Consider the following 14207-nt stretch of genomic DNA (forward strand, 5'->3'; position numbering starts at 1 on the left):
TGATCCTTGCTACTGGAACTGGGGTGTTGTTATTACAAGCATGTCCATATCTTCATCTGTAAAATATTAGAAGGCATGGTTTAGTAATCCAACATACCCTCCAATCACTAGGTAATAGTGGATAATGGAATGGACCAAGGTATTTCAGAAGAAAATCACCCTGTGCTTTACAGATTACAGCAAAGTCTTTGATTGTGTAGATAACAAAAATCTATGGAACGGTTTTAAAAGAAATGGGGGTACCACAGTATCTGACTGTTCTGATGCACAACCTATACTCTGGACAAGAGGCTAGTATAAGGACAGAATTTATTTATTTATTTATTTTTAAAACTTATATACCGCCCGACTAGCAATAGCTCTCTGGGCGAATATGGAGAAAGCAATTGGTTCCCCATCGGAAAGGGTGTGAGACAGCGGTGTTTTATCACGCTATTTGTTTAATCTATATGCAGAACATATCATACAGAAAGTGGGATTGGACCAAGATGAGGAAGTGTGAAAATTGAGGGAGAAATATCAGTAATTTAAGATATGTAGATGATACCATACTCTTAGCAGAAACCAGTAATGATCTGAAACGAATGCTGATGAAAGTTAAAGAGGAAAGCAAAAAAGCAGGACTACAGCTGATTGTCAAGAAGACTAAAGTAATTATAACAGAAGATTTATGTAACTTCAAAGTTGATAATGAGGGCATTGAACTTGTCAAGGATTATCAATACCTTGGTACAGTCATTAACCAAAATGGAGACAATAGTCGAGAAATCAGAAGAAGGCTAGGACTGGGGAGGGCAGCTGTGAGAGAACTAGAAAAGGTCCTCAAATGCAAAGATGTATCACTGAACACTAAAGTCACGATCATTCAGACCATGGTATTCCCAATCTCTGTGTATGGATGTGAAAGTTGGACAGTGAAAAAAACAGATAAGAGAAGAATCAACTCATTTGAAATGTGGTGCTGGAGGAGAGCTTTGCAGATACCATGGACTGCGAAAAAGACAAATAATTGGGTGTTAGAACAAATTAAACCAGAACTGTTACTAGAAGCTAAAATGATGAAACTGAGGTTGTCATACTTTGGACACATAATGAGAAGACATGATTCACTAGAAAAGACAATAATGCTGGGAAAAACAGAAGGGAGTAGAAAAAGAGGAAGGCCAAACAAGAGATGAATTGATTCCATAAAGGAAGCCACAGACCTGAACTTACAAGATCTGAACAGGGTGGTTCATGACAGATGCTCTTGGAGGTCGCTGATTCATAGGGTCGCCATAAGTCATAGTAAACTTGGAGGCACATAACAACAACCACCTCTTCAAAGTACTGATAAGCCTCTTGTTTTAATTAAAATAATAATTATAAATTCTTGCTCTTATCACTAATGGGAGTTAATTATCTTGCATATGCCCATAGTAAATTTTCAGATGCTTTCAGACCCTCAGCAATTTTCAAGTGGTCTATGTAGAAGAAAAGTTTGGGAACCCCTGGTATAAGACATCTGCTTATGTCCCTATACTGCTCTCACCCCTCATTTAGGTGCCTGGGATGCATGCGTGTGGACATACCTCATTACAATTATTGAAAGTTATTCTTAATAATAAGTCTCCAGACACAAAGTTACATAGGTATTTATCAGTTGTTTAGTAGAACATTCAGAAGTGCAGAGTCCCTTCATGATAGTTGCAGCCACATACATCCTTTTTTGCTCCTGGATTAAGAATGAGATCTTTGTTAATGCATTCTCTCACAACAACAAACATCTCTAGGAGCCAATCAGCATGTAAGTAGAGAGTGTTAGCAACTGAGAAGAGTCTTCTCAGTGGCTGACTCACCTCCTTTCACTCTGATTGGCTCCAATCAGCAGGAAAGGCAAGGAAGCATATTAGAAGACTCTTCTCAGTGACTAACACACTTCCTTTTCATGCTGATTGTAGGATGCTTGGAGACATAAGGACCCTGCTCCCAAAAAAGCAGAGGGACTAAGACCCCCTGGGCGACTACCCTCCTGGTGCTTATGGACATGACCGTAAAATATTTTGTGACTTGCAAGTTCAATATTATTTATTAAGCGTGTTTAGGATTACACTGATGGCATTCCCAAATATGTACTTTCACACAGACTTTGGTTTTCCATAACACAATGTTTGTCCAAGCCTCCACACTTGGGGGGGGCACTACTTGCACACCCCTTCCATAAGCACATCAAAGTTGGATACACACCTGAACCAAGACCCAGACAACAGGGCACTCAAAACAAAAAGGTAATTACAGTGGCTGAGTAGATCTTGTACAGTGGTTATACTGACTGGGCAGCCATTGTCCTTCATATTTTACAAAATACTTTTTCCTATACAAAGATTAAATTTCTGTGTATGAAAAAGTAATACATGAAGTGGTCTCAATAGTGAGAAAAGTAAACAAGTGAATGGTGATCCAAATGTTTTTCATTCTCCCGTTATGAAGCTAGCTGCCAGATGATGTATCACCTTCCCCACGCATGCAGCATAGACTGAAAAAACAGCACCCAAGCCACCATTCAATACGTGCACGTGTTTTTTCCAACATGAATCTACAGGTCTCAAAAAGTAATGTGTGACAAAGTCCTCAAACACCTTATAACATGCCTCAAACATGGTCTCTTGTTCTACCAGCATGCCTTCACACCATCACTTTGCCAAAACATAAGGATAGGTAAATTGGTTTTAGGGAGGTTCACAATTATGATTTCCTATTTATTTAATCTAAAAATATTTAAAATACATAAAAACAGCCAGGGGAAGATATTGGAGAAATATAAAATAAATACAAATAAAAAAGGGGGGGAGGTGAAGAGACCTTAAATGTGCTACTCACCATCTCTCAGCCTATCCTCCCCTCAGGATGAAAACAACGGAGAACCATGACCACCCCCAGGAAGAACAGCACACTTAAAATGTAGAGGAAAAAATCATCTACAACCATAGTGTGAAATCAAATACTTATTGGGACACAGTACGAAGAAATATTTATATAAACATGACTATCAAATATGTTTATGAATTACACAATCTGTAAATATATTTATAGTGCAATCCGATGTTTGTTTACTCAGAAGCAAGTCCCAATGTATTCAATGGGGCTTACTCAAACTGGGAAGTGTGCAGAGAACTACAGTCTTAAGTGTATAAGGAACTTGTTCTTTCAACTTGTTCTTTTAAGTTGAGACCTTATCCCATTCTGAGTCTGTGTTGGAATTGCTTTTTAATATGTTTTTAAGCCTAAAAAGATGTTTTTTAAAGCTTTTAAAAATATTTTCAAAAATGTTTTAATATATTTTAAAGTCTGTTTTTTATGATGTTTTAAAGTGCTTTTAGTGCTTTTGTTTGCCGCCCTGGGCTTCTACTGGGAGGAAGGGCGGGATATAAATCAAATAATAAATAAATAAAGTTCATTCACCCAACCCAAAATTCAGAATCATGTCTCTTTAGGCTGTTTTCCAACTGTTTATTCTTGCTTTATGGTTATTGGATTTCAAAGGGATTTATTTCTTATTGTGAGTTGCCTTGGTTTCCCAACCCTACCTCACAGGGTTGTTGGAAAGACTCCATACACACACAGACACTGCAGATGTATAAATACATACAGCCCATATAATAGTTTATTGTCAAACCAGTTGGTCATTGCAGTAAATAATAATAATAATAATAATAATAATAATAATAATAATAATAATAATAATAAATTTTATTTGTTGGTCGCCTATCTATCCAGGTTAGTGGACACTCTAGGCGACTTACAATAATAGAGAGTAGTACATAATACAAAATAAAATACAAGCAAACACAATCATAATCAATTTAAAACCAATTTCTATTTAAAACCTTATAAAATTAATCCTCCCCAATCCCATAGGCCCGCCTGAATAGCCAGGTTTTTAAGGCTTGGCGAAAACCCATCAGGGAGGGAGCGTGTTGGAGATCAAAAGGAAGGGAATTCCAGAGGGTGGGGGCCACAATCAAAAATGCCCTCTCTCTGGTCCGCACCAGCCTAGCTGTTTTAACTGGTGGGACCAAGATAAGGTCTTGTGAGGCTGATCTTGTCAGGCGGCATAACTGGTGATTCTGTAGGCGCTCCTTCAGATAGACTGGGCCGAAACCGTATAGGGTTTTAAAGGTCAGCATTATTAGTTTAAAAAAATCAGTATTAGTTTCCTACAGAATAAAAACTGTAATACCTGCCTACTTGCTTTAAAATAGGACTGGAGAGGGACAGAAAGAGTTAGAACACAAACACAATTCTTTTTTACATTCACTCCAAAGTCCCATTAATTTACAGCACATTCATAACCATGTCTACTCAAAAGTAAGTCCTATTGAATTCAATGGGATTTACTCTGGGCATATGGGATTAGCATGCTTTTACCCCCACAAAAGCAAGTATTGGGAAGGTTTTGAAAACAGTGCCCAGGATCTGACTCCTGCACACAAGTGGAAAAAAACCTGAAATGTATATACTTACCCAACTTATGAGATTTTCAGATAAACGGGGGGGGGGGGACCTCCATTTTCTGGCATTGCAATAAGGTTTTCTAGACACTGCCCAGGTCAACCAAACTGGCTTCACGCTGACTGGCTGCAATCCTGAATGGGCGGGGTTAGACTGAGCTACGAAGTGCTATACAGGACAGATTTGTTTAAATAAAAGATATAACAGTGGGGGTGGCTGACGTTTTTATGTATATCTTGAGAACCAGACCACCTAGAAACTTTTTTTTCTTTTTAATTAAAGCTGAGAATCTGGGCCACCTAAGGGGCTAAACAGGCGCTGGGTGGCATGCAAAGAATCTGGGTAAAACCCGGCTAACCGGGCAATATGGCAACCCTAACTACAACTCCCATCAGGCCCAGCAAGCATGGCCACTGGATTGGGCTGATGGGAGTTGCAGTTCAAACAAGTAACTTTTCTAAGCTCTGCCCAGAAGCCCATGCTTCTGGCACATGTCTTTTGTCCACCAAGCAGAGGAGCAGAAGACTTCCCCTGCTCCCTCTGTTAACAAACGGCGCACAAAATTCTCGAAACTTTAACAATCGGCTTTCGCGAGCCCATATCAGCCGGCTCCAGCACACCACTGCTTACATCCATAGAAGCAACAACAGTGGTTCCATGTGGTCAGCTCAACCCCCTTAAAACCATTGATGATGCACCTTATTATTTGCAGTGCCGTAACTAGGCAGGTGCAACAGGTGCACAGGCACAGGGCCCAGGACGAAGGGGCCCCTGAAATGGATTTACTGAAATGAAAATTATTTATAAACAATTGTTATATCGTATTTGTTTTATTATTATTATTGCTGAAATGAAAATTATTTATAAACAATTGTTATATCGTATTTGTTTTATTATTATTTCCCCCCCCCAAAAAAAATTAAGGGGCCAAAAAATAAAACCTTGCACAGGGCACATGAAAAGCTAGTTCTGCTACTGATTATTTGCATGATGGTTTGTTTCTTGCCCAGTAGTGGTAAAAGAGAATTCACATATTAGCAAGTGCGGCTTCCATTGCTGTTGTTCCCAATCTACTGCCTGTGAAGGTAGACCAAACCATGTGTGTTTTCTCTCTGTCAGTTATTACTCACTGGAATTGGGTTAGCTGTTAATGTGAGTTCATAGCAGCCCACAGAGTAGGAAGGCAAGAGCAGAGAATCTTCTTAACTCTTACTCATTTCTCAAACCTCTCTCTGCAGTGAAGGGCCAAGTCTGTAAAGAAGTTTGGAGCAGCCATGTTACAAGGCAGACAGGGCATTCCAGGCAAGGGGTTGCCAACCCTTCTGTGATATGGATATTGTTACAGAGGATCCCTAGTCAAGCTTTACCAACAGCACAATCCAAACTATATCTACTCAGAAGTAAGTCCTGTTGAGTTCAATGGGGGCTTAGTCCCTTAGTACGTGTGTTTAGAATTGCAGCCTTCAGGGGCATCCTTCTTTACTCCTAAGTGCTCCCATCTAACATCTCCACAATTAGGTTCCCTTCTTCCTACAACGGCTTTCTGGTGACTGGCCTGGCCTGAGGGCACTTAAACCCTTCTTGCCAGAAGCAAGTAAGATAGATTAAATGTTCCTTACCCAAGTTCTCTAAGCAGGTGAGAAGGAATGATCCCATCATTTCAGCTGGACCTAGAAACACCCTCGTTTAGCTAAGATTTCTATCTTAATTTCCAATTAGATAATTTTTTTTGTTTGAGAGGTATGCTCCAAGCAACTATGGTTGATGCTTAATGTATCATGCTTAATGACATCACTAGGGCTTGCCCCTATGATGTCACTAGGGCACACCCCATGACATCATTAGGGCCTGTCCCTGAGATCTCATGGTTTGGTATGCTTCTGACCTGGCAACCCTAGTGCTGATTCTTCATGAACTGAACTACTTTGGTAAAGAGAGTAAGCTCCTTAGCTTGGCTTTGATGCTGCATTAGGTATCTCAGTTTTAGATTCTATCTGAAAAATAAAATTGTCCATACTACAAATTTAAGGAAGGGCAGAGGGAAAACAAATACAATAGGGTGTGTTTGTTAACTCCTCCTCTTGAGAGTCCCACCTTCTAGTCTTGTTCCTGGCTTTTAGATTTTCCTTCTTTGACAATCAAGGGAAAACTTTGTAACTTGCTGCTATGTAAAAGAGAAACTAAAGATTTGGAAACTAATTGTGGAATGCAACTAGAATGTTTTTTACTGGTTGCTGGGTTGACGTTTCTGTCCAGAAACCTTGAAAAGGTCTCATGCTGAGCTACACATATTGGGAAAATCAGAAATTAGACCCGAGTTACAGCTTAGGTGTCAAGCCAGCCAGCTAACTGTAGTGTACACAGTAGTATTTCTATAGGGCTGTTTTCATCATTTGCCATCAAGTAATAAAGAAAAAAAAATAGCCTCTATGATTGTGGGTATAGCGAGTGCTTTAAAAGATTAAAGGGTAGCAATTTTTTTCCAGATCATTTTAAGTTAGCTCTTTATTTCACCCTTTAGCAATAAGTACATAATCCTGCTCTACTCATTATAATAACTGCAGAATAAAGAAACTCTTACTTCTTACTGCAGGCAAATTAACATGCTTTTTTATTGATGGGTGGGTAGACAGCACAACTGAAAATGAAAAGCAAAGCAAAGTTCAAGGGGTGGAGTCTAACTATAGCCCTGCCCATGATACAAAGTTCTAATATTTAACTCTTCAAGGGTCATGTTACAGGCTGTCAGTCAGGGAAAGTCTTGAGTGAGGGGGGGGCTCTTCCAGATTAGGATTTTGTTGTGCACCCCCCCGTCTCATTCACTGAATTTTCCAGAGGATCCTATTCTTAAATTGCTCCTGTTCTTAAACAAGCTATCATTCTTTAAATGAAGGTTGTCATTGTCTGTCACGTCACAAATTAAAAAGAAGAAAATTTCCTCAAAAAATCCTGAGGGGAAGACGCACAGCTCGGGGGGGCAGCACCCCCATTTGTCCCCCTCCCGGCTACAGGTCTGGGTAGGCCAGCAGAATTGCAGCTTGCAGCCTCTCAGGAACCTCCCCCAAAGCACCACCCTGATGCCTCCTGACAGCAGCCTCTGGTGGGCAGCAGCCCTCCTCCGCAAGCTGACCAGTTGGCGGGAGTGGGCAGCAGCAGGACCAAATGGCAGAGAGAGGCTGCTGTAGCCACTGAGACCACTGCTTCTCTCAACACTGGGACCTTGAAAGGAAAACATGTGCTGGCCCAAGTGTGATCATTGTACTCACACCCACTAAGCTTGCTGGGGGAATGCTTTGGGGAGGCAGAGGCTTTGGAACACCTCCTCCCCCTTTAAGGGCTCAGCTCTCAAAAGAGCAGCACCACGTCAGGCAGGTGCAGTAACCACCATCTTCTTCCCTGCCCCCCCCATGCTTTGGGACCTAGAGGCACGAGGAGGAGTGATGGTGGCTGCTGCAGCCTCCCAGCTTGATGCTTCTCCTTTCAATTCTGGGCCCTTACACCTGCAAATCAATAAATTCTGCAAACAGCCCCAGTGTGCCCTTTGAGGCCCATGGCTCCTGGCCTTTGGCCTACTATGCTGGGTGCTGATGTCGGTCCTATCTTGGGAGGGAAGTCTTCTCAGTCTCTGGACTACCCCACCTACCACCCACATTGGCTACTGGGACCTTCTCAGGGCCCGCTCCAGGCATGATGGGGCCCTTGGGCACCAGCGTGCCCTGGGCCCCTCCGCTCCCCTTCCACGATCCGCAGAAACAGCCATGGGAGGGATCGCAGGACAGGAGCTTCTGAGCCGCCCACTGTCCCGTCCCATCCCATCCCCCCCGCTTCACCTACCTTTCCGCTTTTTTTGTGGCTGCGCACACTGCGCACACAGGTTTGCCATCAATCAAGATGGTGGCCGAGGTTTCCCTAAGGGGCTGAACCGGGGGGATGGCGGGTGGTTCGGAAGCTCTTGTCCCGCGATCTGCGGCTCCTGCTTCCACGGATCACAGAAGGAGAGTGGAGGGTCCTGTGTAGCTCCAGGGGCCCTCGGGCCAGTGCCCAACCTGGCCGCCCTTTAGAACCAGCCCTGGACCTTCTAGACAGGAGGCTTCCTGTCTGTTCTTGGGATTTGTCTGAGCAACAAGAGCCTTTCTAGCTTGGATGTGTTTCTAGATCTTTGACATCCAGGTTCTGTTTTCTGCCTGGGGCTCCATTAGCCCTGACAATTGTGATGCACATCCAAGCCCACTGAACTGGCTTTCAAGTAGCTTCTTATTGTAAATGCAGATGTACATTCACACCTGGGGCAACTATTTGCCACATCTGCAACCACAGCTGAATCAAGGCTATGATGCCTATTATAGTTTTTTGACAAAGGCTGGATGTCCATTTCCACCAGCTACATAAAATCCTATACAAGAAGCATACATTTTCCCATAGAGACCAGTGATATGGTCTGCAAAGCTTGTGTTCCGTCAACCTTGCCATAGAACATGGAGCATATGGCAGTTTGGGAAGACAACAGCGTAGCATATGGAAAGAGTAGACAGCAGATGTCTCAGGAGACTTCTTCACAAAATCCTTCCATGGTGAATGCGATACGCTTTGAGACAAAAGCAAATGTACATGTATTGTACATTGCCAAACCTAAGATGCCCGTGTGTATAAGAGGAGAAGCGACCATAGGGGAACAAACTCAAAGGCAGACTCAAGGACAAGCTTATGGGAACAAGAAATCGGTCCTGAGCCACAATTGAAAACATAGTTTAGGAACATACAAAACTACCTCATACTGAGTCAGAGCATCAGGCCACCTAGCACAGTACTGAATGTCTATGCTGACTGGCACTGGCTTTGCAGAGTTCCAGGCGGGGTTCTCTCCCAGCCCTAACTGAAGATGCCAGGGACTGAACCTCAGCATGCACCAAGTCTAAGTTGAAGCAAAGTATTACTATCATGCAAATTATTGATAACAACAAAGTAATAGTTATAGGTTTACCTCAGCTTCAGCTTCCGGAAGGAGTTCATCTCTCCAAAAGGCTTTCACTGTCAATTAGAGCTTGCAATAGAACAGTGGCCTTCCTGGTTTGCAGCTGAGACCCACTTGGAATCCCCACCTCCAACATGGGACCCTCTTTAAAGAGTCCATGCATCTGGGGTGGGGGAGCCCAGTGGTAAAGGGGTGGAGCCCACCCTTTTCACACAACAAAATGGCAGTGCAGCATTGCTGCGACCGACCTAAGGCTGCTTCATTATTACCCGCTTTTGGACTCTAATCCACTTGTTGACCATTGCACTAGAGCCAATCTGTAGTCTTGGTATTAAACATTTCCCCTCTGGTAGATGTGGCTGTACCAGATCTGCCCTTGCTAGGGATCAACCTGGAGAATGGGTAGAATAGCTGAATCTATAGGGTGGAGATGTAGATTTGGGCAGGTTTCAAGAGGGGAGGTTCAAGAAAATGAAGGGCAAACAAGCAAGGAACAGGCAACAAATGCAAGCAAGGTTCAGTTTCCAGCAAAATAAGGACACAGCAAAGCAAAGGACGGAGAGGGAATAGGAAGCAGATTCAGGTACATTCTTAAAGTGAAGTACAGCCAAGAAGCTGTTGACCAACTTCTCAGCAGTCTTTTTTTATATAGGGGCTGCTGGAAGGCTGGAGCCAAAAAAAAGTAAGAAAGGTCAAGTGGTTTCATGGGCATTCCAGTGAGGAACAATTCCCAACAGCTCCTCAGTGGTGGAAGAGTGTTGTCTCACTCCCAATTCTCCCTTCCCCTCCCCTCATAGAAGATAATGTCAAGTCAATCTCCACTGACACACCTCAGGCACTGACTTTGACTTACATGCAGAACTTTCAAATGGCCATACTAGTTTCCTCTGATTTTACAGATGGTGTGGTGGAAACTTGGACATAAGGCAAAAACAGAAGCTAATCTTCCTCTTGCTTTTTTATAGTGAAGATATTGAAACCAGTCAGTTTGTACTTGGTTTGGGGGCATATTTGGAATTTTGGGAAGGTGCTGTGGGTGCCAGTCACAAAAATGGCTGCCATGGGGGCATGGCACAATACAAAATGGCTGCCACATGTAAGAGAGCAGAAAAAGAGACAGGACTAGAATATGGTGCAAGCATGACTCCCCCCCCCATCAATGGGGGAAAAGGCATCTACATCAGCCACCACCACACTCACTCACACAGAGAAGCTCTTTGCACCTCTCCTCTGTGAGGTGGATTAGAGGGTGGGCATCAAATTCTGGCATCCAGTGAAATATGGGCATTTCTATGAGGCATGTTCAGTGTAGGAGAGTCTGAGCGAGTGCAAATAGGAACTGAACAGGAACAGCAAACAGTGTCTCACACATTGTGAATTTTTCAGGGATATTTATTCATGGACACCATAGGAGGTACTGGTGACCATACTTGTGACTGCAGGTGCCATATTGGTGATGGAGAGCTGCAAAAGCTACGTCTCATCATATTTCATCAGGTTTCAGGCCTGGCTATGGGACAGAGACAGCTTTGGTCGCCTTGGTGGATGACCTACGCAGAGAACTGGACAGGGGGAGTGTGTCCCTGTTGGTTCTACTGGACCTCTCAGCAGCTTTTGATACCGTCGACCATGGTATCCTTCTGGGCCGCCTTGCTGGGATGGGTCTTGGGGGCACTGTTTTACAGTGGCGCCGTTCCTTCCTGGAGGGGTGAATCCAGAAGGTGGTGCTGGGGGATTCCTGTTCAACTCTGTGGCCATTGGTCTGTGGGGTCCCTCAGGGTTCACTTTTGTCCCCCATGCTATTTAACATCTATATGAAACCGCTGGGAGAGGTTGTCCGGGGATTTGGGGTTCGGTGCCATCAGTACGCGGATGACAATCAACTCTATTGTTCCTTTCCACCTAATACCAAGGAGGCTGTCTTGGGCCTAAACTGGTGCCTGGCATCAGTGATGGATTGGATGAGGGTGAACAAATTGAAGCTTAATCCAGACAAGACAGAAGTACTCTTGGTCAGTCGAAAGGCAGATCAGGAAATAGGGTGTCAGCCTGTGCTGGATGGGGTTACACTCCCCCTGAAGACACAGGTTCGCAGTCTGGGTGTGCTCCTGGACTCGGCTTTAAATTTGGAGGCTCATGACTCTGCAGTGTCCAGGAGTGCTTTTGCACAGCTAAGACTAGTGTGCCAACTGCGCCCGTTCCTGGAGACGCCTGATCTGGCTATGGTGATACATGCCTTAGTTACATCCTGTAACTATAATGCGCTCTATGTGGGGCTACCTTTGAAGACTGTTTGGAAACTTCAATTGGTACAGCGAGTTGCAGCCAGAATGCTTACTGGGGCTGGCTACAGGGAGCATACAACCCCCCTGTTACAACAGCTCCACTGGCTGCCAGTTTGTTTCTGGGCACAATGTTGGTTGTGACCTATAAAGCCCTATATGGCCTAGGTCCAGGCTATCTTGTAGACCGTATCTCTCTATATGAGCTTGCCTGGGCCCTGAGATCTTCGGGAGAGGCCTTTCTGTCAGTCCCAATGCCCTCACAAGCACGATTGGTGGGGACACGAGAGGGCCTTTTTGGTGGCTGCCCCTAGGCTTTGGAATTCCCTTCCTAAGGAGGCAAGGATGGCCTCCTCTTTATTGTCCTTCTGTTGGCAGGCAAAGACTTTTTTATTCCAACAGGCTTTTAGAATAAAAGGTGGTTAGGACAGTTCGTTGAGAGGTTGCTGTATTGTTTATTGCTTAATTGCACTATTTTTAATGTGTTTTTATTTATTTTAAGTGGATGTTAAATGTTTTAATCATGCTAATGGTTTAATCTTATTTTAATGTAGAATTTTGAATGTTTTAATCATATGTATTTATGTTTGTTGTAAGCCACTTGGAAAAAGGGCGGGGTATAAATAAAGACAATAAATAAATAAAAAATAAATATCTGAGCAATGTGGACTTCGAAGTGAATATTTGGCTGGTGTGTGTTTGCGGATGGGCTGAGGAGGTACCATATACGAGGTGCTGCATGGATGCAACCTTCAAGCTCACTGATTCATCAGATTTGAACCTACAGTTCAATAGCCCTGTGGGAGGGATAGATCCTGGGGATGTAAGCTTTAAGAGACCTGTTCTAGGCCATCCCTTTTCTTGCAGCCCTCTGGAAGTGGAACACTCCTGAGTGACTACTACTGGGGAATGATTGGATGTTCAAAATTCAAATTGGGGAAAGTCCATTTGGGACATGAGGAAAGCTATGCTACAATTTTCTTATTTTCTCTTCCACCCTGCACAAATAAAGCTTGTTGCTAATACCAGCACATCAATACTATCAGGATAAAGGGCCCTCATTTCAAGAAATAAAGCCAATCTGTGGCTGGGTACACACATTTTATTCAAGAAATGATGGAGGCTAAATGCTGCCTTTTTCTAAGTAGTCCACACACAATCTAGATCTACTGCATATTTTTTGTCCCTGAAAAGCACTCCGAGAACCTGGTTTCATTCCAAAAATAAAAAGCTCATTGCATTACCCCATAGTTTGTCTTTTTGAAAACATAGGAAAACAGATGTAGGTGGTCCCAGCAATGGGGTGTCTGTGTGTATCTACACCTGCCCAATGGCATTGTGGGTGGGCGTATACCACTTCCTTCTTCTTTCACCTGGGGCATGTGCAAGGAGTAAAAGGTGTGAATAACCTAATCATGGTGTGTGTGTGTGTGTGTTCAAATGTGTATTCAGTAACCAAATCCAGCCTTGTGGATGGCAGGAGGATCTAGAGTGGACAAGCATGAATGATTCCAGATTGAGAAAAACTGCATTTATCCACTACAAAAAGGTTAGTGTGTACACAGCCAAAATCAGGTACCAAAATTTGAGTCTGGTTCTTTGGGCTTACCACATTTATACTGTGGAAATGTCCTTCTTACACATTTAAAGCACATCCCCCACCCAAGAATCTTAGGAACTGTGGTTTACTCTTCACAGAGCTACAGTTCCTGGCACCCTTAACAAACTATAGTTTCCAGGATTCTTGAGGGAGTGTGTACTTTAAATGCATAGTGTGTATGCAGCCCAAAAGCGATCCTTATTCCACCTTTCTTGTTTTCCTTGTCTCTCTGTTCTTCTCTGGCTTCCTGAAAATTGTTACCTTTGCCATTGGCTCTCAACTCTTTGTCATCTGGACAAGGGATAGGGAATAGAGGAAAAAGTGGGCATGCTCAGAGGCAGAGGTGGACAGAGCAACAAATATGAATAAGCTGGTACACATCCCTCTCTATTCTCCCTCCAGGCAAGCCAGAGGCATGATCAATCTTCAAGGATGTACTCCAGCCAGGCAAAAACACTGAAGGAGGGAAGCTTGGAGGAGGGACACATCCAATCCCAGGACCTAAGGGTTCCCCACCCCCATCTCATGATGTCACTTCCTCCTGCAACTTCCACTACATGCAGAACCTGCTTATTTGTTGGTGTTATTTGTTAAAAAAATAAAAATACATCATGAAACAATTTTGTTCTGGAACATAACTTTGGTGCCTGCTCGTGTTACTTCCTCCTTCATCTGAACTCTGCGCCCACTCATAACATCCTTGCTGTGTGTAGCGACACTACAGGTGGGTTCTTTCCATCTTACCTTTGCAACAGAATGATTAATTGTTTTAAGCTCTCTGCTTCTGGGAAAGGTGGGGCTGGATTGGCTCACGGCTGAGTTTTCTTAACTGATTGTTTCAGCATAATTTCCCTTTCTTCTC

General features: G+C 43.4%; 1 long non-coding RNA gene across 1 annotated transcript in view; it reads left to right on the forward strand.

Annotated features, from left to right (window-relative positions):
* Positions 1-13901, forward strand: part of LOC133379985 (uncharacterized) — a 100580-nt gene extending 86679 nt beyond the window's left edge. Inside the window, exon 6 of the long non-coding RNA XR_009761316.1 lies at positions 13748-13901. This is a non-coding gene — a long non-coding RNA (uncharacterized LOC133379985). The remainder of the gene's footprint in view (positions 1-13747) is intronic.
* The last annotated feature ends 306 nt before the right edge of the window (positions 13902-14207 follow it).

Source organism: Rhineura floridana, chromosome 3 (assembly GCF_030035675.1).
Source record: "Rhineura floridana isolate rRhiFlo1 chromosome 3, rRhiFlo1.hap2, whole genome shotgun sequence".
NCBI classification, from domain to species: Eukaryota; Metazoa; Chordata; class Lepidosauria; order Squamata; family Rhineuridae; genus Rhineura; species Rhineura floridana.